This window comes from Rhipicephalus microplus, unplaced genomic scaffold, assembly GCF_043290135.1.
Source record: "Rhipicephalus microplus isolate Deutch F79 unplaced genomic scaffold, USDA_Rmic scaffold_135, whole genome shotgun sequence".
Classification (NCBI taxonomy): Eukaryota; Metazoa; Arthropoda; class Arachnida; order Ixodida; family Ixodidae; genus Rhipicephalus; species Rhipicephalus microplus.
Genome location: NW_027464707.1, coordinates 2,501 through 7,928, shown reverse-complemented (window position 1 = coordinate 7,928; position 5,428 = coordinate 2,501). Strand labels below are relative to the sequence as shown.

Below are 5,428 nucleotides of genomic sequence, written 5' to 3'. Positions count from 1 at the left end.
GTACGTTTGCGGCCGTATCCTCGGTGGGAATTTCGTGAGTAGGGTCGCAAATTCTACGACCTCGGCGGGTTTGAGAGCGACGTAGACTTGTGGCACGCTCAACGTGCCACACGTTTCGGGGCACACCCGCGGTGAAATTTTCTCGAGTACGCTCGTATTAGTGCCCAAGGAGGTCTGGGTACTTATCGCTGCTATTATGTGGGGGTTCTCGTGAGCGGCGTACGCGAAAGCGACCGGGTGTCTGATATGCGGCGGGCTTCGGCCTCGTCAAGCGTGTCCTCGGGTCTGCTCCAGGGGAATCCACGGCAGTCGTCTGCAGCCTCATCCGCTTGATGCGTTAGGGGCTGGTTGTCGGACGGTGCCGTTTTACCACGATATCGAGGTGTGTTCCGTGTCGTCCTCGGGCGATTCAGATGCGAAAGCGCCGAAGACGCGGGCGTGACCCGTCGTCTGGCGGCTTTGCAGTCTCGGCTCCGTTGCTAGTTCCGGCCGGTCCACCGACAGTGCAGCGGGCTTGGGCAACCCGCACGGCGCGACCGAGTCGATGCAACGAAAAAGAGCGAGCATGAACGTGCTTCTTGCCGCACGGCTCCCACTCGTCTTTCGGGAAGGTTGTGCCGTAGCGAGCTCGAACGCCGTCATCTCGGAGTGCAAAATAAGCGTGTTGGGGCGCCTGAAGGTGGCCTCCGCCGCACACAGACTGCGTCCGGCCCGCCGAAGGCGAGGACGGACGCGCAGTCGAACGATTACCTGGTTGATCCTGCCAGTAATCATATGCTTGTCTCAAAGATTAAGCCATGCATGTCTAAGTACATGCCGAAATAAGGCGAAACCGCGAATGGCTCATTAAATCAGTTATGGTTCCTTAGATCGTTTCTTCCTACTTGGATAACTGTGGCAATTCTAGAGCTAATACATGCAGTGAGCCTGGAGCCCTTTGGGTAACGGGTGCTTTTATTAGACCAAGATCGATCGGGTTTCGGCCCGTATTGTGTGGTGACTCTGGATAACTTTGTGCTGATCGCATGGCCACGAGCCGGCGACGTTTCTTTCAAGTGTCTGCCTTATCAACTTTCGATGGTAGGTTACTTGCTTACCATGGTTGTTACGGGTAACGGAGAATCAGGGTTCGATTCCGGAGAGGGAGCCTGAGAAACGGCTACCACATCCAAGGAAGGCAGCAGGCGCGCAAATTACCCACTCCCGGCACGGGGAGGTAGTGACGAAAAATAACAATACGGGACTCTTTTGAGGCCCCGTAATTGAAATGAGTACACTCTAAATCCTTTAACGAGGATCAATTGGAGGGCAAGTCTGGTGCCAGCAGCCGCGGTAATTCCAGCTCCAATAGCGTATACTAAAGCTGCTGCGGTTAAAAAGCTCGTAGTTGGATCTCAGTTCCAGACGAGTAGTGCATCTACCCGATGCGACGGCTCGGACTGAACATCATGCCGGTTCTTTCTTGGTGCACTTCATTGTGTGCCTCGAGATGGCCGGTGCTTTTACTTTGAAAAAATTAGAGTGCTCAACGCAGGCGAGTCGCCTGAATAAACTTGCATGGAATAATAGAACAAGACCTCGTTTCTGTTCTGTTGGTTTTTGGAATACGAGGTAATGATTAAGAGGGACGGACGGGGGCATTCGTATTGCGGCGCTAGAGGTGAAATTCTTGGACCGTCGCAAGACGAACTACTGCGAAAGCATTTGCCAAGAATGTTTTCATTGATCAAGAACGAAAGTCAGAGGTTCGAAGGCGATCAGATACCGCCCTAGTTCTGACCATAAACGATGCCAACCAGCGATCCGCCTGAGTTACTCAAATGACTCGGCGGGCAGCTTCCGGGAAACCAAAGTATTTGGGTTCCGGGGGAAGTATGGTTGCAAAGCTGAAACTTAAAGGAATTGACGGAAGGGCACCACCAGGAGTGGAGCCTGCGGCTTAATTTGACTCAACACGGGAAAACTTACCCGGCCCGGACACTGGGAGGATTGACAGATTGAGAGCTCTTTCTTGATTCGGTGGATGGTGGTGCATGGCCGTTCTTAGTTGGTGGAGCGATTTGTCTGGTTAATTCCGATAACGAACGAGACTCTAGCCTATTAAATAGGTGCGGGGTTCCCAGCACCTTACAACCTTCTTAGAGGGACAAGCGGCTCCTAGCCGCACGAAACAGAGCAATAACAGGTCTGTGATGCCCTTAGATGTCCGGGGCCGCACGCGCGCTACACTGAAGGAAGCAGCGTGTCTTTATCCCTGTCTGAAAAGACTGGGTAACCCGTGGAACTTCTTTCGTGATTGGGATAGGGGCTTGCAATTGTTCCCCTTGAACGAGGAATTCCCAGTAAGCGCGAGTCATAAGCTCGCGTTGATTACGTCCCTGCCCTTTGTACACACCGCCCGTCGCTACTACCGATTGAATGATTTAGTGAGGTCTTCGGACCGATGTCCGGCGCGGCCTTTCGGTTGCGCCGGTCTGTTGGAAAGATGACCAAACTTGATCATTTAGAGGAAGTAAAAGTCGTAACAAGGTTTCCGTAGGTGAACCTGCGGAAGGATCATTAACGGATTGTGAAGGGTGAGCGCCTCAGCTGCGTCTGCGCCCGACACTTTCTGCCGCTGACCCCGTTTGGACGCGGGGTCGGCTTTTCCCCACGGGGCTGCCTGAATGTGGAGCGGCACCCCGTGACAAATTGTTGCGCCCAGCGGACGCCAACACCGCGACCTTGGACGGTCGGCCAGGTGGCGGACGCGGGTACAAACGGCGCAACGCACTCATAGGTCGGCTTTCGACCCGCCACTGCACCGTGGCTCGAAGCGCTCGAAATGCGCGACCCGACCGCTGCGGGACCGCCTAGTACTGTAAACAGGAGCGGCGGAGCGCGAACGGCGAGTCGTGGTTACGTCGGTAGAAGGCGAGGCTGCGCGTTCCCGAAACGCCAGCCGAGTGCCCTCCCGACCGTTCGAGCGTGCAAGAACGAGACCCGACAATCGCGCGGCGACTGCCAAGTACGAGAGGAACGGCACAAGCGTCGGCGGTCGGTCAAGGAACTGGCGATGTGACGGGTCCGCTGTGCACCAGTGCATACCGTCCCGCCGTCCGCGGCAAGCGCCTCCGCGTCCTCGGGTGACGGAGGCTGCCGGTCGGTTCTTGCAGGCGAGGGATCTCGCTGGCACCGGTTCGCGTTGACGCGCGGCCGGTCATGGCACGGCGATGCGACGGCCGAGGTGCGCAGTACTCGATGGAGGAACCGCACGCTCCGATGACCGTCCCGCCCTCCGCGGCGTATGCGTACCGACCGTAATGGTTGCAGCAGCGCCGGCCGGCTTTTGAATTCGCCACACGAAACACGGTGCGAGATCGCGGTTAGGGGAGCGTCGACGTTGCCAGGCGTTTTGCTTGCTGCCGAGGGAAAGGCGGCACGGCCACGTCGCGCTCGTCGCGATTAGCGGGTCTGCGCGCTTTGGGAAGGTGCCGCAACGACTTGCCGAAAGAGGAAGCACGGAAGAACGAGGGACTTGGACGTCCCGACAATTGAACGCACTTGCGGCCAGGCCCTTGCTGGCTTCGTTCTTCCGCCTCGAGTAGGCTCGTACGCGGCTCCGGCGCCGAAAGTGGTCCTTGGCACCGACTTCGGTGGACGTGGGAAGTGCCGCGCAAGTACGGCGCGCCTGGCTCCACCTGTTGGCTAAAGTAGGCAGCCGGATCGGCATTTTGGTGTGCGGTGGCAAACCGTGGATGCGAAAAAAGCTTGTGCGATTTCGTGGAACAAAAAGCGGGGGTCCCCCTTTTTATGCGGAGGAGACCGACCCGCCTGCCGTGGTGAACCGCGACGCCACGGTAAAAACGGGAGAGGCTTGTCGATGGGACCGTGCATCCCGCGCTCCACGGAGGCCGGGAGGCGGCCGCCCGAGGAAATGTGTAGCCGTCGAGGCCCGCATCTGCGTGCACTCTTATCCAAATGGGTGTACCGCAGGCATTTTCTGGTTAGGCGGGCCAATGAGAGCGAGCACACAACGATACCTACGGGTCCGGCTTGGAGAACCGGCTTCGACGCCTCCCGAGTATTTATAGAGGGGTGGACCACGAAAGCACTCGCAAGTAGCGAAAGCGAAACGCCGTCCGAAACACACCGTTTGCTCGATTTGCGGCAGCCGAAAAAGGCGCGGCAGAGTTTTGGAGTCCAAGCGTGCGCTGAAAAGCGCCCTTCTTGGCCACTGTTTGGCCGAGTGCCAGAAACGTTTGGTTTTGACTGTACGGAATTGAACAAACACTTTTTCACGACTCTAAGCGGTGGATCACTCGGTTCTCGGGTCGATGAAGAACGCAGCCAGCTGCGAGACTTGGTGTGAATTGCAGGACACACTGAGCACTGATTCTTTGAACGCACATTGCGGCCTTGGGTCTTCCCTTGGCTTCGTCTGTCTGAGGGTCGGATCACATATCAAGAGAGCCTTCGGCGCACAAGGGAACGTGAGCCGTCGACTCGTTTTGACCGCGTCGGCAACACGGACAGCACGCTGAACACCTCACAGCGAGCGCCAACAGCGGCCACTCAAGGGCGAGACGGTGGCGACCGTCGTGCCAGAGCCCAACCGAAACGGGGGCGACCGACTGCATTGAGGATGTGGCACCTCGTTGAGACCGCCGCAGGACTTCGAGTCGGAAGGAAGCCTGCAGGGAAAGTGCGGTCGAGGTTGCGTACTCCTCTCTGCGACCGGGCGCGCAAGAGCTGCGAGAGCCACGGACGCGCAACTTTAACGCACGGTAAACACGAGGAGCGAAAGCCGGCCAGCAAAGCTTCTCCAGCCGTGCGCAAAGTGCGCGAGATCGCAGCCTTGCGTTGCGCTTGTTGCCCTCGAAGTAAGCAGGGTGTCCCGTAGACCGGGCGCTCGAACACGCTGCGGGGCCGTGCCTCCTCCAGGCTTTGCCGCGCGAACAGGGAACGTTCGCGCGCAAAGCGCAGGGAGGTGAGGAGGCTGCGCCCGACGTTTGCGGTTCGCTGCGTACGCGGTTGATGCGGAGAGCACGGCGCGACGACTTGCCGCGAAGCGGAAAAAGTCTCCCGCACGAGTTGGCGAAACGTTGGCGAAGCTTACTTCGTCGTAGTCCGCCGTCGGTCTAAGTGCTTCGCAGTTCCCGTCCCGTTCAAAAAACTGGGCCACTCCAGTTGGGGCGGGGGCGACGCTACACGAGACGATGCCTCTCGCCAGGCTGCGTGGCTGCCCTTGCGGCGGCGGCGACTGGCCTCGGCGGTGTTTGGGCTTTCGACACGGTCGTTTATCACGCAACTGCTCGGACGACGCACGCGCGCAGCGGAATGCCGCTTGCCAGCCTTGTGAAGATGTGACCCTGTACAGGGTTGCGGGCGCACTTGGTAGGGCGTCGTACTCGGTTCGCGATGGGTTTACGAACGTGTCCCGTCACTT

At 58.3% G+C, this 5,428-nt stretch overlaps 2 non-coding genes across 2 annotated transcripts; both read left to right on the top strand.

Moving 5' to 3' along the window:
• The first annotated feature begins 747 nt into the window (after positions 1 to 747).
• LOC142791008 (small subunit ribosomal RNA) lies at positions 748 to 2,562 on the top strand. Its single transcript, XR_012889931.1, has one exon. It is a non-coding gene; the product is annotated as a small subunit ribosomal RNA (ribosomal RNA).
• A 1,719-nt stretch (positions 2,563 to 4,281) lies between these two features.
• LOC142790943 (5.8S ribosomal RNA) lies at positions 4,282 to 4,434 on the top strand. The gene has a single exon (XR_012889879.1). It is a non-coding gene; the product is annotated as a 5.8S ribosomal RNA (ribosomal RNA).
• The last annotated feature ends 994 nt before the right edge of the window (positions 4,435 to 5,428 follow it).